This window comes from Aquarana catesbeiana, linkage group LG06 (genome assembly GCF_042186555.1).
Source record: "Aquarana catesbeiana isolate 2022-GZ linkage group LG06, ASM4218655v1, whole genome shotgun sequence".
In the NCBI taxonomy this organism is placed as follows: Eukaryota; Metazoa; Chordata; class Amphibia; order Anura; family Ranidae; genus Aquarana; species Aquarana catesbeiana.
This window is the reverse complement of record NC_133329.1, coordinates 155,465,075-155,489,672: the sequence shown is the minus strand read 5'-3', so window position 1 is coordinate 155,489,672 and position 24,598 is coordinate 155,465,075.

Sequence of the window (24,598 nt, the reverse complement as noted above, 5' to 3'; positions counted from 1 at the left end):
CGTTGTGTACACAGTGCAGGGTTCAGGAGTGTGATGTATACAGACAGCAGAGTAGAAGGGTGCCCCCTTTTCCCCCAAATCGCCCCCTCCCCCAGTACAGTGCTCTACTCCCACCCCCAAATCCCCCTCCTTGACAGTACCTGATAGAAAACTGCAGCTGCAGAAGAGCAGGATAGGTTATTCAGGAGGAGAGTTTAGTGTAGCGGCACGTGGGGCCATAGGCACAGGGTTCCAGAGCTGTTGCTGCCAGACAAGCACTGGGTCCAACTAGCTATCCATGCAGAGAGACGGCAGGCGGAGCGCAGTTGAGATCAGTCTGCAGCTAGAACTAGAGGAGCAGGATCGACTAATACAGCCACCTGCTCCTTCTGCTGCTGGCTGTAGCCTGCTTCTATTTAAAAATAATCCCAACTGCCTCCAGACTCTGATGTGGTCAGTCAAACCAAACCAATATCACCCCATTATGTCAATGATCTTTCTCCTGACAGCAATATTGCTCCAGAGTCTCATCCTGCCATAGCAAAGGACTGCAAACCTGTTCCTGCTTTAAATACCTTTGTTACTCCATACTACTGTAAGCCACACAGCTCTGACTTGTCAGAATTTGCCTTATTCATGGTAAGCTGTCATCTTACAAGCACTGGGCTCACAAATTTTGACGACCGGCCTAAAAAAACTGCAGAGGGTGGAAGTCTACTTTTAATTGCTTCCCACGCAGCCACTGCATATATACAGCCAGGTGGGACAAGTGTCCTTCTTTGTGGATGTACCGATAGGTCCTTCCAGTTTTTGTACAGTCTTGGGGTCTTGTAGCTTTGCAATCTGTAATCACTGTGTCCAAAAGACACAGCAAATCACAGATTGGGGTACAGGGCCGCCGCGATTGGCCCTGTACCATGTGATCGCTGTGACCAAACTTAAATTCATGATGCCATTGCTTACTATTGTGATCTCTGTGATTGGTCACATTATCACATGGTGCAGGTTCAATCACTGTGGCCTTGTACCATGTGATAGCTGTGGCCGATCACATTAGTAAACAATGATATTATGAATGATGCCAAATACAGTTAGAGATGATTGCTTATACAGTTATCATGACTGTATAGGCAATCATAGTGTAAAAAAAATCCTGCTCACCCCCCCAAAGGACTAACCTGGCCTGTTTATTGATCACACTTCTGCCTGCTGTGCTGCCTGGACTAATCCTTTTTTCTGTTTGCTGACCATGTCTCTGCCTGCTGCCTAAACTGACCAATTTTCACGTTTGATTGATTGATTGTCTTGCGAGACACAGTTTTCAGCCATCTCGAAAACTCCACTCTTGGAACCACAGGAACTCATTTGTTCTTCATTTCTTCAGTCTGCTGTAATCCCTGGCCAGTGAATATGGCATTCCTGTGGGCAGCCATGTACCAGTAGGCTAGGCTATAGGTGATGCTACTTTAAGCTATTTTCTCTGACCACAATGTCTGGTACATCAGTCTTACCAGTGAAAAGTCTCACATGTATCACCATACTCAAGAGGAGTAGTAGAATGTGCTTTGGATTGTAATTATAAGTATGCCCATACTGTTTGTGAGTGCTATTTTATCAAATTGACAACTTTGTGTAAAAAAATGAATTTTCATTTTCCTTTCGCAAACTTGTGGCAAAAAACTGAAGTCTTTAAAAGTTTCACCATGCCTCCTAAAAAATACGTTGGGGTGTTTACTTTCCAAAATGCAGTCATTTTGTGGGTGTTTCTACTGTCCTGGTGCTCCAGGGCCTCCAAAAATGCGATAGGTAGTCAAGAAATTAGATGCTTAATTTATGCCCCTAAAAAGCCTGAAGGTGCTCCTTGAATTTTGGACCTCTTTATGTGGTTAGGCTGTGAAAAAGTCTCACACATATGGTTTCGCCGCACTCAGAAGAAATAGCAGAATGTGTTTTGGGGTATAATTCTATGTATGTCTATGCTGTGCCTTAGAAATATAGTATTAATTGACAACTTTTTGCAAAAAAGATACATTTTCATTTTCATTCTGCATTTTTCAAAAACGTGTGCCATAAAAGAAGTCTTCAAAAGACTCACCGTATCTCTTGTGGTCATTTTGTGTTTACATTGTCCTAGTACTTCATAGCCTCCAAAAATTTAATAGATAGTTATAACATTAGATGCGTATTTTATGTCCCTGGAGCGCTTGAAGGTGCTGCTTGGATTGTAGTTAGGTTGTGAAAAAGTCTCAAGCATGTAGTATCACTATACCTTATATAAGTATGCCTATGATGTGTGTTAGAAATATCTTATTAATTGACAACTTTATGTTTGCTTATTGCGATTTCTTTTTACCAAAAATATGTAGAAGAATATATATTGGCCTAAACTGATGATCAAATTGTTTTATTTTTTGGGGATATTTATTATAGCAAAAAGTACAAAATCTGGCCCATTCTGCCATTGTTCTTACATTTACCACTGAGACACATCTTTTTGTTTATTTAGATACATCTCATCCGCATCCACCCCTGATGAGCGAGCAATGATCTCGCGAAACGTGCGTCGGGTTTTCTGATGCGTGCATTTGTATATACTGCATTTTATAATGTTTGTATCAACTATTCTCTTTATTATGTGCAAATCCATTGGCTGAGCTAATATGCTATATTATCCATGTATGTACATTAATTTTAATAAACATTTATACTGCTATTACTCTTGTTACTCAGTGGCTAACTGTGACCACCTCATTTAAAGTCCCAGGGCAACTCTCTCTTTTTTTTTGTGGGCCCTGCACCACAGGATGAAGAATCGCCCAGTTACTCTGCAAATGAACAACAGGGCCACAGTGGCCTATATTCAACACCAGGGGGGAACTCGCAGAAGCACATTGATGAAGGGAGTAGAACCCATAATGGCCTGGGCGGAAGTTCACCTACAGTCTCTGAGGGCAGTCTACATTCCTGGGAGGTTGAATACACAGGCGGATCATCCGTCACGAAAATTCCCGGACCATACGAAATGGGCCTTGCATCCCAGAGTATTTTCTCACTTGGTCCACAGATGGGGTCTACCTCATATTGACCTCTTTGCTTGCCACAACAACAGCAAGCATCAGAGGTTCTTGTCCAGGTTTCCACATCCCCAGGCGGAGGGACCAGATGCGCTGGTTACACCCTGGAATTGCAGCTTGGCTTACGCCTTTCCTCCAACATCTCTAATTCTGAGGTTCCTCCTGAGGCTATTGAGAGAACAGGTGACAGTCATAGCCATCCTCCTGTTCTGGCCAGGCAGGCCTTGGTTCCCCTTGGCGATACACCTCAGCAGACAGCATCCAATCCCCCTACCAGTATTCCCGCACCTGCTAGTACAGGGCAAGTTCCTGCACCCGGACATACGCAAGCTGGAACTTCGGGCTTGGTTGTTGAGAGGGGGAGGCTGGAGAGCTTAGGATGCTCTTCTGGAGTTATTGCCACCTTACTGAAGGCCAGAAAACCCATTACTAAGGTCTATGCCAAGATCTGGGACAGATTCGCACTCCTGCTGGCCAAAAGAAGCCTGGATCCTACAGCCCCATCTCTATCACCAGTATTGGACTTCCTTAAATCGGGCCTAGACATGGGACTTAGTCTGAGCTCATTAAAGGTGCAAATATCTGCAATATCGGTTAGTTAGACAATTCTTGAAAGCCGTCATCAAAATTCGCCCACAGAATAAAACAGTATTTCCCCAATGGAATCTGTCAGTTCTGCTAGGCTTTCTATCACCCATGCCTTTGCTCCCACCGAGGAGTGTTTTCTTTGGGACATAACGTACAAGTCAGTTTTCTTGACAGCAATTACCTCTGGAAGGAGAGTGTCAGAGCTTCAAGCCCTAGGAGCCTTAGAGCGGCCTATATGATTCTTCCCAGACATAGTCGAACTAAGACCGGTCGAACACTTTATTCCAAAAGTAGCAACCAAGCTGGTATTTGGGCTTTGCCCAACTTCCCAAAAGAACGCTCCCGAAATCTGCGTAAAAAAGATGTCTCCAGGACGTTAAGGAAATACTTATTTGTTACCATATCATTTAGATCTTCAGAGAAACTCTTTATAATCCCAACAGGGAGGTACCGAGGGAAGGAGGCCACTGCAAGAACTTTGACAGGATGGATTGTCACAGAGCGTACCGAGCGAGGGGTTGCGACATTCCTGCAGGGGTGACTGCACATTCCAGGGCGGTGGCAGCTTCCTGGGCAGCTCTCTCCAATGTGTACATGGAAACCATCTGTAGAGCAGCATCTTGTTTTCTCAGAACACTTTCTTAAGACATTATAGAATCGGCCCAGGCTCCTTGTCGCCTGTAGATTTTGGTAGTAGGCCTATCCAGTCTTATTATGATTTAAAAAAAAAATGTTGGTTTTGTCAAGCAGTGCCCACCCTATCAGCTAATTATTTATTACTAGTATGCTACCATGTTGGCGTCAGGAAAATGGAAAATTGTATCAAATACTTAACGTAATTTTCCTTTCCTGACACCAAACCATGGCAGCATATGAGCCCACTCATGCACGTTCCGGTATGTGGCTTGTTATGAAGAATGGGGGGGGCGTTGCTGCTTTTTTATGCTATTTACTGGTCCTGAGGGAGTGGTCAAGAGGTGGAGCTCTATCACTAGTATGCTGCCATGGTTTGGTGTCAGGAAAGGAAAATTACGGTAAGTATTTGATACAATTTTTCATTTTTACATGAAATTATAGATAATTTATCACCTTTGAGAAGAAAAGAATGGCTGCACACCTCAGTGTGAAACGCGTCACCTCCTGGGTCCGGGCACTCTGCCTTGTTGGCTGTCATTTGCTTATTTGGAATAAACTCGTTATTGGAATAAAAACGTTCATTTGGTGTGCAGCCGTTCTTTTCTTCTCATTGATCATCGGTGGCGAGCCGTGGCTTGTACCCAGCGCATCCGGACTGTAGTGATTGCTCACTATTTCTTGTTTGAAAGTTATCACCATTATCAAATATACAAATTGTGGAACTACAAGAGTATCAACATGTGCTGGGCCCCAAAGACCTCGATGCTATTCATGAAATATCACTAAATTATTCTACATGGTGGCAACTTTATGTGTATGGTGGCATGTTTTATGTGTATAAAAATGTAATTACTAATAATTTCACTAACATGAAACTCACTTGATCGAAAATACTGTCTTTTTGTATACCTTAAAGGGGTTGTAAACCCGCACCTCCCACCCCCCATTGGGAGAACACAATAGCTGAGCAGGAGGGATTCCCCCATCAACATTGACTGTACAAGTGAACTGTAAATCTCACACTACCTGTTGATATTTATCAACAAGCCACCTGCATATAGACCAATGTTTGTGATAAAATATATATTCTGTATATGTTAGTAAATAAATACTATAGGTGGCTGCAAACCCGTACAAGGAAATATACAGTATACTCAATGCTCAAAACAAAAAAATTGAAGATGGAAAAAAAAAGAAGAAAAAAAATGAAAAAAATAAACAAATACATTATGAAAGATATGTTACACAAATAATATTATGGCAACTAACGGTGCAAATACAACTCTCCAAAGTTAGCAAAAGAACCTAAAAGAAAGAATCACAACATCTAGTAGTTCCATGCAGGTGGTGCTGGTGGTGCTGTTGTACTGTTGGCACGAAAATTCAGGAAGTGCAGCATGCAGCCTGGTGTGTGGTGTGTGGGTGCTGCGGACTTGATTGGACCCCCCAAGACAGAGAGAGGTGGCGGGCGACTAAGAGCGGCGACAGGCATGGGTGCCAGGACCATCGGGAAGGAGGAGCAGGAGTGACTGAGGACCATGCCACTTCATAGACTCTGACAGAGGAGGCAGGACTGGGAGACCGAGGGAGACCTCGAGGTAACAGGTTAACCAGGAGAGGTAGTGGTGGGTAAGTGTAACCCGTGGACAGGAGGGGGAGTGTGTCAGGTAGACCAGGGAAGCGGCGGGAGCAGTAACAGGCAGGCTGACCGAGGGAGACTGAATGCTGACAGATTACAGGGGTGGCTGAGCAGGAGCAGAGGGGACACAGGGCGGCAAAGCTGATAGAAGACTGACTGTGTGTAGTGGGGATGCTGGCTGAGGAGGGTGTAGTGTGAGTAATTAAGTACTGCTGATTATTGTGATGTAACTGAGTATTGTGGTGTAACTGAGTATTGAGTACTGTTGAGTAACTGAGTATTGTGGTATAACCGTGTACTGTTGAGTAACTGAGTATTGTGGTGTAACTGGGTACTGTTGAGTAACTGAGTATTGGGGTATAACTGAGTACTGTTGAGTAACTGATTATTGGGGTATAACCGAGTACTGTTGAGTAACTGAGTATTGTGGTGGAACTGAGTACAGCTGAGTAACTGAGTATTGTGGTATAACAGTACTGTTGAGTAACTGAGTATTATGGTATAACTGAGTACTGTTGAGTAACTGAGTATTGTGGTAAAACTATTTGTTGAGTAACTGAGTACTGTGGTATAACTGAGTACTGTTGAGTAACTGAGTAGTGTGGTATTACTGAGTACTGTTGAGTAACTAAGTATTGTGGTATAACTGAATACCGTTGAGTAACTGAGTATTGTGGTATACCGAGTACTGTTGAGTAACTAAGTATTGAGGTTTAACCAAGTACTATTGAGTAACTAAGTATTGTGGTTTAACTAAGTACTGTGGAGTAACTGAGTATTGTGATATAACTGAGTACTGTTGAGTAACTGAGTATTCTAGTATAACTGAGTACTGTTGAGTAACTGAGTATTGTGGTACAACTGAGCTTTTGTTAGGTAACTGAGTATTGTGGTATAACTGAGTACTGTTGAGTTACTGAGTATTGTGGTAAAACTCAGTACTGTTGAGTAACTGAGTATTGTGATATAACTGAGTACTGTTGCAAACTGAGTATTGTAGTATAACTGAGTACTGTTGAGTAAATGAGTATTGTGGTACAACTATTTGTTGAGTGTAACGAGCCCCTTTCTCGCTCGGTTCCACTCTCCCGACACTCCTCTGCAGCTATAGAATCAGATTGAAGATCGCAACATCTGATTGTTCGGTCATCCAATGTTCCGAGACTAGAACTACAGCTCTGTGCTGTTCTAGTCCAGTTGTTATGGCTCAGAACAAACACCAGGCAGGCTGTATGTAAGTTCAACCAGGAATCTGTCTTTATTGACAAAATACAGGCTTTTATACACTGAAAGAGGAGGTGCAGGCCTCCTGCTCATATTACTCTAACAATACAGCTGTAACCTAATTAACCTAATTAACATGAGCTAATTAACTAATCCCTTTAGACAGCCTAGATGACTCAGACATGACTTTTAGACCAGACTGGCCGTCTTGTAGTTCAGAAAATCCAATCAACATTATCAAAATCAACATAGACTCTTCTTCACACAATAGCAGAGTTAATTAACACAAACAACAATGGGGATCTAATGACTCTTAGATCCCATACTATAGACTTATTTACAATACACATTTTAGCAGACAACAGACAGACAGGTGCTGGGATTTACATCAGCATCTCCTAACAGTATCTGTCCCAGCATTATGAATCAGCCACTATTCCAATATGGCAAATCCAGTGTCCCCAGAGTCTGTGTGTCCTGGGGGACCAGGACCCGAATCCACAGTAATACCAACTCAAGGGTCCCCAGGCATACAGCTCACAAAGAGCACCGTTCCCCCAAATGCAAGGGCCCCCGATCGATCGGCAAGAGACTAGCATACAGTCCCCTCCAAAAGTCTCTCTCCCGGCTAGGTCTGTCACATTGAGTAACTGAGTATTGTGGTATAACTGAGTACTGTTGAGTAACTAAGTATTGTGGTATAACTGAGTATTGTGGTATAACTGAGTACTGTTGTGTAACTGAATATTGTTGGGTAACTGAGTATTGTGTTGTAGCTGAGTACTGTTGAGTACTGTTGAATAGTTGAGTAACTGTTGGGTAACTGAGTATTGTGGTGTGACTGTGAGTACTGGTATACTGTGAGTACCAGTGGACACTGAGTACCTGTGTACTGGGAGAGCCCGTGTACTGTGTGTGCCTGTGTGCTGTGTGTGCTGTGCACTGTGAATGCCCGTGTACTGCGTGTGCCCGTGTACTAGGAGTGCCCGTGTATTGGGGGTGTCCGTATACTGGGAGTGCCCATGTACTGTGAGTGCCTCATGTACTGCATGTGCCTGTGTACTGCGTGTCCCTAGGTACTGCGTGTGCTGTGTACTTTGAGTGCCCATGTACTTTGAGTGCCCATGTACGGTGAGTGCCGTGTACTGTGAGTGCCGTGTACTGTGAGTGCCATGTACTGAGAGTGCCTGTGTACTGTGAGTGCCCACGTACGTTGAGTGCCCATGTATTGAGTATTACAGTCAGGAAGCTAGTTGTTAGTTTATTGGACAGAGTATAATTCCATTAAATTAATAGGTATGATGCCCGGCGGGTGTGGAGATGCGACTCGGTGCACATCTTGCTGCATGTATGCTTCCCTTGATCATCCAATTGAGGGCGGATACTGCTGCCCAAAATGTAAGAACGTTGTTTCACTGGAAGCCCAGGTTCTGAATCTAGGGAAGCAACTGTCAACACTGAGAAGACTCTCCATACTAAAGGAGAGTTGGGATCGTACCCGGCAGGTGCCGGCAGGGGCCAGCCCATTTCCTAAATTACTTGCAGGACAATATCATGGGTCAGATGGTAAATGCACCAACAAGAAACAAAGCATTACTAGACCTACTGATTACTAACACTACAGACCTGGTTGCGGATGTAGAAATATGGGGCAATTTAGGAAACAGCGACCACAGGTCAATTCATTTTAGCATAAATCATACAAATAGGAAACACAAGGGTAATACAAAGACACTGAATTTCAAAAGAGCCAACTTCCCTAAACTGCGTTCCTTGCAAGAAGATATTAAATGTGGTAGGAACAAATGGGAGTGCTTTAAGAGCATATTAAATAAAGGTATTGGCCAGTGCATTCCAATGGGAAATACATATAAAAAAGTTAACAAAAGTCTTGGGTGGCTTAACTCCAACATAAAAAAGGCATATAAGAGCTAAGGAGAAGGCCTTCAAAAAATACAAGGCTGAGGGGTCAACATTCCTATATATAAGATTTTAGTAATAAAAATGGTATTATTAGCAGTAATCAGCATGGATTCATAAAGAATCGTTTTTGCCAGACCAATCTATTAACCTTCTATGAGGAGGTGAGCTGCAATCTAGATAAAAGAAGGCCCGTAGACACGACGTCTACGGGCCTTTCTTTATCTAGATTGCAGCTCAAAGGCATTTGATACAGTTCCCCATAAACGTTTACTGTACAAACTGGTCTGTCGGCATGGACCAAAGGTTGAGTACATGGATTGAAAACTGGCTAGGGGGGCGAGTCCAGAGGGTTGTGATAAATGGGGAGTACTTGGAATGGTCTGGTATGGAAAGTGGGGTCCCTCAGGGTTCTGTCCTGGGACCAATCCTATTTCATTTATTTATTAACAATCTGGGATAAACAGCTCAATCTCAGTATTTGCGGACTATACTAAGCTAAGCAGGGAAATAACTACTACGCAGGATGTGAAAACCTTGCAAGAAGATCTAAACAAATTAATGGGGCGGGCAATTACATGGCAAATGAGGTTTAATGTTGAAAAATGTAAAATAATGCATTTGGGCGCCAAAAATATGAATGCAATTTTTGGGCTGGGGGAGAACCTCTGGGGGAATCTAAGATGAAAAAGGACCTGGGGGTCCTAGTAGATGACAGACTCAGCAATGGCATAAAATGCCAGCTTGCTGCAAGCAAAGCCAACAGAATATTGGCATGCATTAAAAAGGGCATTAACTCCAGAGACAAAATGATAATTCTCCCATCTACAAGACTCTGGTCCAGCTGCACCTGGGGTATCCCATCCAGTTCTGGGCACCAGTCCTCAGGAGGGATGTGCTGGGTCCAAAGAAGGGCAACAAAGCTAATAAAGAGACTGGATGATCTCAGCTATCGAGTACACGCGATCGGAATTTCCGACGAGAAATGTTCGATGTGAGCTTGTTGTCGGAAAGTCCGACCGTGTGTATGCTCCATCGAACATTTGCTGTCGGAATTTCCGCACACAAATGTTTGAGAGCAGGTTCTAAAATTTTCCGACAACAAAGAAAAGTCTGATCGTGTGTACACAAGTCCGACGCACAAAATTCCACGCATGCTCGAATTCAAGTATGAGACGGAAGCGCTCGGTCTTGTTAAACTAGCATTCGTAATGGAGATAGCACATTTGTCACACTGCAAATTTTGAAATCTTTCAATGCAGCGCATTCTCTTCTTCTTTATAGTGCTAGAATAATTAAGTTGTGTTGCTGCTGATATTCACACACAGTTCTGACAAACGGATTTCTTATTATTTCTCGTGATCTCATGAATAATCGTTGCTTTTGTTTTTTGGTTTTTCTCAAGATCTCCAGAATAATCTTTATTTTTTTTTTATAGTGATATACTTTTTATTTTTTTCTCAAGAGCTCCAGACATTTTTTTTATAGTGATCTCCATAATAACTTTTGTCGTTTTGTGTGTCAAGTTACCACAACACCATTATTATCTTGTATTTTTTAACCTCAAAGAGGTTGGTTGGTGTCTCTTGTTAATTTGACATTGTATTTTTTAAATGTACCCGCCTACTCACAAACAAACTGTCCTTTTTGAAGTAAAACACACAGCCAAGTATTTCTAAAAACAAAGATTAAAAATTTAATAGGGGTCATAACAGAATAAAGAGGAAGGCAACACTGGAGAAACAGTTGGAATTGGTGAAGCCTTTGTACGCCAGGCCAGACATCAATTATTTGACAGGCCAAATTGGTAGCCTGAGGAGTCCATTTAATAGGGAGCACAATACGATCCAGGACTCCGAGAGATCGGGAGCAGCAGCAGATGACATATATGCCCTGAGGCTGTGGTCTTACTACAGCCTGCGTCTTTTGCCAGACCACACCAAACCCATGCCATCACTCTCAAGACTTCCTTGCACGCTTCCTTCCATGCTGTGGTTGTGTTGTTGGAGGAGTTGCTGGAGGTGGTGGAGGAGTAATATGGTCCAACTCACAGATGTGGCTTTTATTTGTGAGTTGGCCCCTCACCCCCTTATTTAGGGCCTGAAATATTACTTCCTCACAGATGAGGCATTGGACCTCCTCCATTCCTTGCATTTTACTGGCCATTATACACGCAAAGGCCTCGTGGACACTAGGGGTGGTTGTGAGGACCGCAGTAGCCTGCCGAATCAAAGTAGTCGCTTACTCCTCCATGTTCCTCGCCTTCCTGGTCCTTTTTGTTTGAAGGCGGAGGGGAGGAACCTGGGATTCGGCCAGGCTACTGGGCATGACCACCTCCTGGCTGCCACTTTCCATGGCCACCTTCTGATATCGAAGGAAGTATGGAAGGAAGTGTGGAGGGAAGGGTTGAGAGTGATGGCCTGGGTTCACTCTGGTCTGACAAAAACTGCAGTCTGTCATAGTACCAGAGCCTGAAGACATAAATGTCATCTGCTACTGCTCCTGATCTCATGGAATCCTGGACCTTTTTGCGCTCCCTATTATATGTGCTCCTCAGGCCACCAATTTTGGCCTTCAAATAGTTGATGTCTGCCGTGGGAACCACCAGCTTCACCAATTCCAACAGTTGATCAAGCTCTGCCTTCCTCTTTAGTTTGTTGTTATATTATTGATAATATTGGTGTTTTACTTACCACAGACAGGTCAGCTCTCTGTACTTATCAATAAGGTTTGGCAAGAAATCTGGATTGGTAAATCTATCCATATTATCTGCAAGACACAACACAAGACAAACCCTAATGTCAGGCTAAACTCTCCTAATCTTGTCCCAATATAGGCCTCAATCTATAAGCAGTATAGGCCACTAACCACTGATGCCCCAAGTTAAAACTATACCTTCGTTTGCACAATCGGCGATTACGCTACTCCGTCCTCCGCTCACAGATCGTACGTACGACGCATGCGTGTTATGCTTTATATACACTGCGCATGCGTGAAACTCTGCACCTGACCTTCTTTCTAGTGTATTCCCCGCCCCTTTCGGCGCAGTGGGAGAGCACATGGCGAAGAGACAACAGGTGCATGAGAATAGCAGCAATGATGACGAAAGCCCGGAGCCAGAAACGTCCCGATCCAGGAGGAGATTTAAGGCCTCAAATATGTCCTTTGTAGAGATGGTGTAGATGGTGGACATCTTGAAGAGGGCCGACTATGATGGGAAGTATGGACCGTACAGAAACCCAAATGTGAGAAAGACCAAGATCATGACTAAAGTTGTGAGAAGTTTGCACAGGAATTTTGGGGTACGACAATCCAAGGAGCAATTGAGGAAATGCTGGTCAGACCTTAAATTGAGGGAGCACGATCATTACAGAAGGATTAGGAAACTGCTTCTAAAAAGTAAGTATTTGTCGTGTGTTCCTATTTTATTAGTACTTGCATGCTGCTCCATGTGCTTTTCTTTACTGTTGTACAGTTTAAAATGGCAAGTTTCAGGTTCGTGGGCACAGTAATCATTCGCAGTAAACATCGTACGTCCGCCCACTAATACAATGTTTTTGGCAGAAGCAGGTTAACTACATTTATTCATGCCTATTTGTATTAAAAGAAGTTTAGTACATTGTTGTCTAGATGGGTTTGTAAGTAGAATTAAATGCAAACTTAATTCAGTGTAAGGAGAGGACACTCAGCAGCTGTTTACACATCTGGATGCAGGAACACTAGTGTGGGACACCAGAACACCCTTTTTAGGGGAAATCCCCACACACCCTGAAGAAGATGTGGAGGGAGAGGTTCATGAAGTGGGCGAAATAGTGACCACAACAGGTCAGTGTCTGAGACCACAGCTTCAGGCAATAGATGTATGCCTACATACTGTATTTATAATACATGGTGTTATTTTTATTTTATTAAGAAGAAACTAATTTCAACCATGCAAGTGCACAGATCCTCATCGGGGATACAAAGGTAAAGGGAATGGGGTAATTCAGAGATCCTCATCGGGGAGATAATGGTGTGCAATGCTAATGGGATTTAGAGAAGGTCAAGGAAAACATCAATGATGTTCAACAAAAAATTAAGAACACCATTGATGTTTTAGGCAGAATCGAAAACACCCAAAAATTGAACAGTTTATCGTTGTATTTTTTATTTTTACTAAAGTTTTAACCGCTTCCCTACCGCCTCACGCAGATATACTGCGGCAGAAGGGCACGTACAGGCAGATTAATGTACCTGTACGTTGCCCTTTAAGAGGCGGCTTGCGGGCGAGAGTGTGGGTCCCGCAGACCCAATGTCCGTGGAGATACCCGCGATCGTCTCACGGTGAGGAAGAACGGGGAGATGCTAATGTAAACAAGCATCTCCCTGTTCTACCTAGTGACACTGTCACTTATCAGCTCTCCCTGTAATCGGGAGCGCTGATCAGTGACATGTCACACACAGCCCCTCCCCCCCACAGTTAGAAGCACTCCCTAGGACACACTTAATCCCTACATTGCTACCTAGTGATTAACCCCTGCACTGCCAGTGACATTTTTACAGTAATCAATGCAATTTTTTAGCATTGATCGCTGTATTAATGCCAATGGTCCCAAAAATGTGTCAAAATTGTCCGATGTGTCGCCATAATGTCGCAGTCATGATAAAAATTGCTGATCGCCACCATTACTAGTAAAAAAAAAATTATCAATAAAAATGCTATAAAACTATCCCCTATTTTGTAGATGCTATAACTTTTGCGCAAACCAGTCAATAAACGCTTATTGCGATTTTTTTTTTACCAAAAATATGTATAAGAATATGTATCAGCCTAAACTGAAATTTTTTGGGGATATTTATTATAGCAAAAAGTAAAAAATAATAAGTTTTTTTCAAAATTGTCGCTATCTTTTTGTTTATAGCACAAAAAATAAAAAACGCAGAGGTGATCAAATACCACCAAAAGAAAGCTCTATTTGTGGGAAAAAAAGGACGTCAATTTTGTTTGGGAGCCACGTCGCACGACCACGCAATTGTCAGTAAAAGCGACACAGTGCCAAATTGCAAAAAGTGCTCTGGTCAGGAAGGGGGTAAATTGTTCCGGGGCTGAAGTGATTAAAGAAATTTGAAAGCCAAATTCTGAAGATGCACACAGTGTGTCAACATGTGCTATCTCCCATCACGGGATATCAATGTATGCGTTTTGTGGGTGCAACTCCTTCCTCGCAACTAAAGTGGATGAGAGGAAGGGGTTGCACCACCGAAAAACACGTTCATTGATCCCCCATGATGGGAGCTAGCACATGTTGACATTAGGCATGGGATCAGGATGGAAATCCACATTTTCACTCCCAATTTGTGTGCATCTTCAAATTTGGCTTTTACAGGGGTGACATCACCCCATCTGAAGGCAAAATCAACACAGTTTTGACATACTAATGTCACATATTGCCTTAACTTTATCAAAGTTGAACTTTGTAAGTTCCTGGGTTGTGTATGTTATGGTTTTTAACATGCCTGTTTAGCCAAAAAAGGCTACATCTACTGTCAAACATAAATGTTACAAAACCAATGTTGGTTTGTTAAAAAACCCTTTTATAACGCACATGTGAATGTACTTTGAGTAAAATGTTTTATACTCAACAATGTTTGGCTTCTTCTTTCAATGCTCAATGCCAGTTTTTGGAGTAAGTTGGTGTAGTTACAGTGACAATGAGGGTATTTACTAATGGCAAATCCACTTTGCACTACAAGTGCACTTTCAGTGAAGTTTCAGTGCACTTTCAAGTGCATTGCAGTGCACTTGTAGTGCAAAGTGGATTTTCCTTAAGGAAATAACCCCCACAGTGCTCTAAAATTTGACTCAATCAGGCCATTTTAGGGACCCAAAGCAATTAATTCATGGAGCTGAAAAGGATGATTATTTTTATCATTAGTGCATTACATACATTAACTGGTTCCTGACTGGCTCCTGTAGATTTGCCGCCGTGTGCGTGCGCCTGCCGCAATCTCCGTGAGTCGGGTTGCGGGTCCCGTGGACTCGATCGCCGCAGTGATACACGCGATCGCCTCACGGAGAGGACGAACGTGGAGATACCATTGTAAACAGCATCTCCCTGTTCTGCCTAGTGACAGTGTCACTGTTCTCTGCTCCCTGTCATCAGGAGCAGAGATCAGTGTAGTGACACACACAGCCCATCCCCCCTACAGTTAGAATCACTCCCCTAGGACATACTTAACCCCTCCCTGCCCCCTAGTGGTTAACCCCTTCACTGCCAGTGTAATTTACACAGAAATCAGTGCATTTTTATAGCACTGATTGCTGTATAAATGACAATGGTCCCAAAAATGTGTCAAAAATGTCCGATGTGTCCGCCATAATGTCGCAGTCCCGATAAAAATCACTGATCGCCACCATTACTAATAAAAAAAATAAATTATATGCCATAAAACTATCCCCTATTTTGTAAACGCTATAACTTTTGCGCAAACCAATCAATCAACGCTTATTGCAATTTTTTTTAACAAAAATATGTAGAAGAATACGTATTGGCCTAAACTGAGGAAAAAAATGCTTTTTTATATATTTTTTGGGGATATTTATTATAGCAAAAAGTAAAAAATAATGCGATTTTTTCAAAATTGCCGCTCTTATTTTGTTTATAGCGCAAAAAATAAAAATCGCAGAGGTGATCAAATACCACCAAAAGAAAGCTCTATTTGTGGGAAAAAAAGGACGTCAATTTTGTTTAGGAGCAACGTCGCACGACCGCGCAATTATCAGTTAAAGCGAAGCAGTGCCAAATCGCAAAAAGTGCTCTAGTCAGAAAGGGGGTAAATCCTTCCAGGGCTGAAGTGGTTAACAACAAAAACAATGTGTGTGTGTAGCAGACCCACAACATAATAGTTAGCTGAAGAAAAGATTGTCTCCTCATGTATCAAATAAATTATGTTTGCACTATTGAAGAAAATGGCCAAAAATAAAAGGCCATTGGAGAACCTAGGAGACAGATAAGAAACACAAGGAGTAAATCAAATGAAATATGAGTTCAATTTATAAAAATGTTTTTATTTAAAACATGTTTTAGACATGTTTTAGACATTGTCTGGCATATCAATGGCCCCCCTGCCCGCAAAGTACTCTACATACTTTTGGCGAACTTCACGGGTGCTTTGGGGGGAGCAAGCCAGGGCGGCCAGCTTCAAGAGCTGTCAGGGTTGATGGATAAGGAAAGCCGGCATGTTGTGGAAGAAGTCCCAACTGAGGCCGCAGAGTTTGATGCATGTTTCCTCAAGTAATTATGTAGTATGCAGCATGCAAGAACAATTCCAAAGGCATTCTCTACCACTCTTCTGGCTTTGGCCAGCTGGTAATCAAAAACCCTCTGGTCCGGGATGAGGGTCCTCATCGGGAACGGCCGCATCAAATGGTCACCCAGCCCAAAAGCTTCATCCGTGACTAAGACAAACGGGAGTCCTGCCTCGTTGTCTTCCGGAGGTGGCAAGCCCAAGCCGCCATTCTGGAGCCATGTCAAAAACTCTGTCTGGGCGATGACTCCACCATCCGACATCCGGCCATTTTTCCCCACGTCCACAAACAGGAACTCATACGTCGCTGACACCACATAACATTGCAAGCAGATTATACACAAACATTCTTGGCCAACATAAGTATAACATTTATTTTAAGGAGTATTTAAAGTAAAAAATATAAGGTCCATTTGAAAGTATTCAGGCAGGCACTTGCACTACATGCTTTAGTGAATTCATCCATAAATATGAACACAAAAGAGGTAGGTAAAGTGTGTATGGGTTTGGCAAAGTCAACAGATTATTGGTATCGGCAGACTTAGCGGTTGGGGGGTTCCAAATGAGTTTGGGCCCCCCTAAAAAAAGCCTCTTGCACTCTGCTGAATTTAAGGACAACAATAACATTTGGACACATTTTAGGGGGTGTTTAGGGTAAACACTACAATGGAGCTGACAAAATACATTGTTAAAGCGGAGCGCCACCGAAATTTTTAAAAAAAAAAAGTCAGCAGCTACAAATACTGCAGCTGCTGACTTTTAAAACATGGACACTCACCTGTCCAGGGTGCCTGTGATGTCGGCACCCGAGGTCGGACCATCTCTCGGTCCTCGGGTGCTGCCGCCTTCATCTTCGGTAAGGGAATCAGGAAGTGAAAGCTTGCGGCTTCACTTCCCGGTTCCCTACTGTGCATGCGTGAGTCACGCAGCGCAATACGGATGGTCCCTGCTGTCTCTGGGACCTGTGTGTTTCCCACCAGACAGCGGGGGGGGGGGGAAGTGGCGTAAATGCCCGCAGATTCTGCGGATATCTATGCCGGAAGTGGGTGCAGATACTTGTATTATACAGGTACCTACACCACCCTCCCCTCTGAAAGGTGCCAATTGTGACACCGGAGGGGGGGAGGAATCCAATGAGCGGAAGTTCCACTTTTGGGTGGAGCTCCACTTTAAGTGACTAGGCTAGGTATGTATGGGCCCAGGATAGCATGCTGGGGAGGTTAGTGAAGGCAAATATGCATGAAGGAAAAAAAGGAGCAGTAAAAGCTTCCAGCATTCATGAGGACAAAGAGGACATTCACAGCATATTACAATCATGGTAATTAGGGAATAAATACAATACATTAGCAAACATTAAATACGTAGAATGTGATATTAAAAGAGAAAACTTACCTTAATATAGTCCTTCTGCAGGACCTGAATGATGGCAGAACAGGTCTCTGGAATAATGATTCCCAGAGCCTGGGGGGAGATATTAAACTTAATATAATGGAGACTTCTCCCCATCGCCAAGTACTGCAAGGTAGCGATGAGCCTCTGCTCGGGAGTGATGGTTTGCCGCATGCAGGTGTCCTGCTTTGTAATATAAGGGGACAGCAAAGCCAACAGATAGTGAAAAACGGGGTCCGTCATCCGGAGATGATTCCTAAAATCATCAGGAATATTCTCTCGGATCTCCCACAGCAAAGGCATGTGCGAGAATTGGTCATGCTGGAGCAACCAATTCTTCGTCCATGAACTCCTCCTCGCACTGTTCATTGACTGGACTTGGATTAAAGCAAGAACTCCAACACCAAGCCCAAGCACAGCACGAACTCTACGACAAGTATATACTCGCAACATGGCTAGAAAACAGTCAGCTGGTCAGAACAAACTAACAGAACGCACTGAAAATCATAAAGAACCCGAGAAGAACGATCTGAAAATCAGAAACAAGCGGACAAGAACGCACTGAAAGCTGTGCTGATAATCAATGTGCTGATTATCAGCACAGACCCCCCTCTGACAGGGAGAGCCACCGATCGGCTCTCCCTGTCAGCACGAACCGAGGAATGCTGTTTACCGGCACTTCCTGGTTCACGCGATGATCAGCTGTAATTGGTCACAGCTGATCACGTGGTTAGGAGGCTCCGTTAGAGGCTCCATACCACGATCGGAGATGCAGTGTGTCAGACTGACACACAGCACCTCCGATCGCCGGACGTCATATGACATCATATGACGCCCAGTCAGGATAACAGGACCACCGCCTGGCCATCATTCTGCTATAGGCCGGTGGGAAGTGGGTAACCTTAAACTGCGTAAAGGGTTCTTTACTGTAATAGCGGTAAGGATGTGCAATTCTCTTCCACAAGCATTGGTTTCAGCGGGGAGCGTCGATGATTTAAAAAAAACTATTAGATGGGCACCTAAACGACCACAACATACAGGGGTATACAATGTACTATTAACATAAACGTATACACACAGGTTGGACTTGATGGATTTGTGTCTTTATTCAGCCTTACCAACTATGTAACTATGTAACTATATGTAACATGCATAAACAGTAACAGATTCATACAAATATTCTACAACCAAAAAAGTGTAATCAATTAAAAGAATTATTCACAAATACAGTAATTATTAAGGCTCCGTTCACATCTAGGCGTTGCTATTTTCCAGGCTTTTTTTCTAGGCGTTTTTTCTTGCGTTTTTGCAGAGTTTTTGTACAGGCATTTTGAAGTTCAAAAGGTCACCAATGTAAAAGAATGAAAACGTCTGTAATCTGGCAAACAAAAAAGCTCATGTACTTTTTTGGAGCTACAAGCGTTTTGATTTAGGTGAGAGAACAATGTAAACAGGGGCCATTGAAATGAATGGGATTTGCCTTTTTGGGTATTTTTAGAGCTGAGGCTTAGAGTAGAAAAACGCCCCAAAACACCTAGATGTGAACGGAGCCTAAAATAATAAAAAAAAGGAAAATAAGAATATTATAAAAATTGGCTTAAGAAAAAGACATGGAAAAACAGGAAAGGAAATACATTCTAATCAACTATTGTTAATAAAGGAGTTGATGTCCCACTCCACATTAAGGCCCCAGGGACAAAAGGTTTAAAAAATAAAACATGTGTCTCACGACGGGAGGTCGCCTTCTCAAGTCACTACCCAAGTGAAAGTGGTTGTATGAATAGCTTTCAAATTCTTGCACATTACATCTCCTGCAAGGGTATAAACCCAACAGATTCCAAAACATTTTAATTTTAGGTGGTCTGTCAACCAAGTCGAAGGCAATAATGTCTCTCAAAGTGCGTGCCTTTCTAAAAACCACATGTGGCCTATCAAGAAGCACGGGTCCTAATACCTTATTTCCCTTCACATTTCTTCCAATGTTTTCTAAAAATTTTATTAACCCAGTGATGCTGGGTAGAAAAGTTGTCAAAAAGAAAATCTCATGTTTTGTGGTTCCTTCCTCACTCCTATTTTAGGAGAACTTGTTTGTTCAAGAAAGACAAACAACCAAGTATCCTTTCTACCTTTCTCCTATTTCTGTGATTTCATCAGGAAAATTGAAGGAACTAAAAATGACCCAAGCTTGCTACACAGCGACCTCAGCACTCAAGGTCCAACCTTTCTTAAGGACAAATATGCTCACAACAAGTTTAGAAACGACTGCATTCCTGTATCCGTGAGAAAGATAAATATGCTGAAAAGTCTTAACACAAACTCTGAAGGCACAAATATGCTACTAAAGTCTAATACAAACTCAAACCAAAAGGAGGAGACCGAAGATCCTAAAGGACAATATCCAATTCACAAAAAGCCACATCCTCTTAGGAAATGCACCGGGTTTTGGAAAATAAATTCTCCAATAAAACCAAGAACTTTTAAAAAAATTTGGTATTTGCTTTAAGTGTTGTGCTTCTACAGAACATCTTTCAAGAGACTGTAAGACCATAAACAAATGTACAGAGTGTGGCAGTGATACTCATTTACAAGCACTTCATTCACTTGAACACAGCTCTACCCCTGCAGATCCTCTTCCTGCTATGTTACTTCATGGTGAGGAGAGCCATGAACAGTCATATTAAAATGCAGTGATTTGCTCCACAGGGGACTTTGGGGGTAAACCTGTGCAAAAATATGTCTCTTCAAGGTGTCTCCTGATGGACAGCCTAATGGCCCCTACACAAGGATCCGAATAGCATTCGAAAACTGTCGTCCGAGGAAGAATCGTACGATTTTCGAATCGTGTGTACACTACTTTCGAGAGCCGATCACGACAGTCCATCAGATATTATGGACAAGCACGAAAATTTTCCTCTTACGATACCAGATCATACGATTTTCGTTTAGTCAGTATAGTTGTCGTCCGAAAATACAATAGAAATACATTACAACGCATGGCATCACTTCCAATTTTTTTTTTGTGTCGTACGAGAATTTTCGGGACTTTATTTAATTATTCAATTTCTACTTGCGACTATTAAGCGAAAAAGGTCGTACGATCTGTTGTACGATATTTGGATCGTGTGTACGGGAGATAAGAAAGCAGTTAAAGAGTAACTCTACATTTGTTGAGAAAAGAAAAAAAACTATTATCTATGTACATTGCAGGGATTTTAACAAACTTTGTTGCAGATTCCTACCTTTCGTTATTATGAATAAATAACTGTTTCTCTCTGTCCATGTGGAAAGTGCATCTAATGGGAGTGATTTTATAATTATCAATCAGCTGCTGCACCTGCAGGGTCCTAATGAGGAAATTGGCAAGCTCTGCATCCCTTTAGATGGGATTTCCTTTTGGGAGTATCTCCCCAAAATTGCCATTTTTGTTGCAGGGGATGCCAAAAATCTGACTTGTATCTTAGTGCAGACTTCTGGGAAAATCAGTAAGCCAATCACACAAGCAGGAAATAACATTTTTAGAGGGCGTTCTTACACCATCTGTGTACAGAACACCTCCAAGTCGTCCTATTGCTTGCATTTTACAGAAAATTACGCGCTACAGATTGAAAAGGAAAGGTAACATTATGACTATAACATTATGACTTGAGTCGCAATTGTATACGCTATTTTTTTTTTCTTATTTGCTAATTTTTTTTCTCACAAAAGTAAAGTTACTCTTTAAGATGTATGCGGTCTTAGATAAACCAATCAGTCATTTGCTTGCAACTCAGAATTCTTTCATTTGTTTGGCATAAAAATAAGTGTTTTGTCCTATACACTGCACATTTGTGCCGGCTCAGTGGAAATTTCTGGAAGAACAACTTATGCTTCTGACTTCATCATTGTACCATTTCAGAAAATTCAGGAGATTCATCTTCCTGAGCTAACAGATTGATAGTGCAAGCTACTTCCTAATGACAAGGAACAAATCCCTACACCAGAGCATGCAATAGCTGAAACCCATCTAAGTCATCAAGTTGCCTCTATTCTAACACGTGACAACAATGCCAAATGTATGCTTTTTTTTAGTAGAGACATCCTAAAAGTACACAAGGTACTTGAGCAGCGCAGTGAGGTTGATTTACTAAAACTGGAGATTGCAAACTCTGGAAAAAAAAAATCAGCTTCCAGTGTTTTTTTTTTTTCAAAGCTTAATTGAACAAGCTGAAGTTAGAAGCTGATTGGCCTACCATGCACAGCTGCATCAAATTTTGCACTCTCCAGTTTTAGTTAATCAACCAATGTCTGGAATGACGCTTCTTATGCCCAAAGAACAGACATAGGATGGGTAATCATAGGAGTTCATTGTGAACCCACACCCCAAGCTTCAAGAGGTGTGTATATTAACAAAATAATTATACAAGTAAGTCAAGGCTTTACTAGACAACTGCTTCATGAAAGCTCCGCTAAAGCTCTATTCACTGGTATTTTCAGAATGCATGACAAAGCGCACAAAAAATGCGTGCTTTGCCGTCCATTTTGAAAATGTGCTGCAAACGTGTGTCATATAAATATAAAAATGTGCAAGAAAAGTCGATATATAAACAATGTGTTCAGAATCTTCATAAAGTGCAGTATGTGTTGTTATTATCTTGCTAAAAGTGGATAAAAAGTGCAAATGTGTGCTCCCCTTTTTTCTAATGCATTTCGCCCCTCCCCAGAAGCATTATCAGGTCATTCCGGGCAGGGGCCAAATGCATATGGTGGAACTTCCGGTGATGTCATGTCTACTCGTTGGAACGCAAATCATGAGCTACGGACTACTAATTCAATTCCTTTGCGTGTTTAACCATTTTATATGTGAGTGTAATGATTTTGATAAATTTTTTATTCTAAATAAATGGATTTACACTATGAATATTCTCTCATCTCCTCCATGTAAAACCTACCTGAGACAGTAAGGTGCTGCCTAGCCTTAAAACATCGCAGTCGGTTGTCAGACATCTAGAGGACCCTAAACATGTACCACAGGCGTATAACCCACTAAGAGTCGGTGAGCGATGGCACATAAGGAAAGGGGAGCATGGATTTGAACTTTTTATCCACCTTTTTCAAGATAACAACAGAACAGACTGCACTTTAACATTCTGAACAAATTGTTTAGATATGGACTTTTCTTGCACATTTTTATATTTTTTTTGTTTTTTACAGTATGTTTTGTTTATATGTAAATTTTTGCATGTGTGACTTGTTGGGGTTGTGCATGCACATGTCACTTTTAACCTGTTACCACATTTCAATTTTTTGGTTGGGGTATTGACAGCGCTGAGGTTATGAACACCATTTAATGCTTAGGACAATTTGTTCAATTCACCACAGCAGCAGTCAATCATAAATCAACCGTATTCACCATAGCATGAGAATAACACATCACATAATAGGTTTGATACCATAGCTGTGTGGAGCTAGAATATTTCATTTTATGAAACTGCGTTCAATTATAATGATAACTGTTGTTACTATGCTCATGTTTCAAGCTTCAGACTTATACTGAGGGCCCAATGCTGAGACGTGTTATGAATTTGTGTTGGGGAGTGAGGCCTGGTATCAGACTATCCCTCAATTGTTATATGTGTTTGCTTTTTGTATATAATTTAAACATTCATTAAAAAGAATTTTACAAAAAAAAAAAAAGTGGTACAACAATACAGTTTACCTGTGTCTATGTTAGTTGGTTTAGTCCTTAGGTAGACCCTCACTTTTTCTTCTTTTTCCCTCAGTTAGGTTCCAGCCTTCATAGTGGGCACAAGGTGTAGATCAATGTTTAATTACACTTAGATGTGTCTGGTTAACATCCATGTAATGCATTTTTACATGCAAAACTACTGTGGATTAAATGGCCATGTTTTATTAGAGAGTTGAGCTGTCTGTGGAGGGCACTTATTTTTCAGCAGGTGATTATATTGGCTGGATGGATCGAGGTCTTATGGAGGTATGTCAGTGCATAAAGCAATGCTTTAAAAGAACATAAAGTCAGCCTGAGGGCCAATGACTCTGATACACTGGATCATACCGGTGCTTCTTTAAACTAGACTCAGCCAGAGCTGCCTTTTATTTATTTATTTATTTTTTTACTGTTTTCGGTAAATATTTTGCTTGCACTGTTTTTTCTTTTCATTCATTAAAACAATATTTTAAAATCAATAAAAACAGATAACAATAGCAGCTTATCGCTAAATGCTCCAAACCAAACCATTAGTAAACAAATCCCTGTCTCCTTGAAGAATGTAACTATAGTTTAACCTCTTTCATATCACTTTCTGGTATGACATCACATATGACAGCTGTTTATTTAACCACTTCAGCCCCGGAAGGATTTACCCCCTTTCTGACCAGAGCACTTTTTACAATTGGGCACTGCGTCGCTTTAACTGCTAATTGCGCGGTCATGCAATGCTGTACCCAAACAAAATTTGTGTCCTTTTTTCCCACAAATAGAGCTTTCTTTTGATGGTATTTGATCACCTCTGCGTTTTTAATTTTTGCGCTATAAACGGAAAAAGACCAAACATTTTGAAAAAAAATATTTTCTACTTTTTGTTATTAAAAAAAATCCAATAAACTCAATTTTAGTCATACATTTAGGCCAAAATGTATTCAGCCACATGTCTTTGGTAAAAAAAAAATGTCAATAAGCGTATATTTATTGGTTTGCGCAAAAGTTATAGCGTTTACAAACTAGGGTACATTTTATGGAATTTACACAGCTTTTAGTTTATGACTGCCTATGGCATTTCTTGAGGTGCTAAAATGGCAGGGTAGTACAACCCCCCTCAAATGACCCCATTTTGGAAAGTAGACACCCCAAGGAAATTGCTGAGAG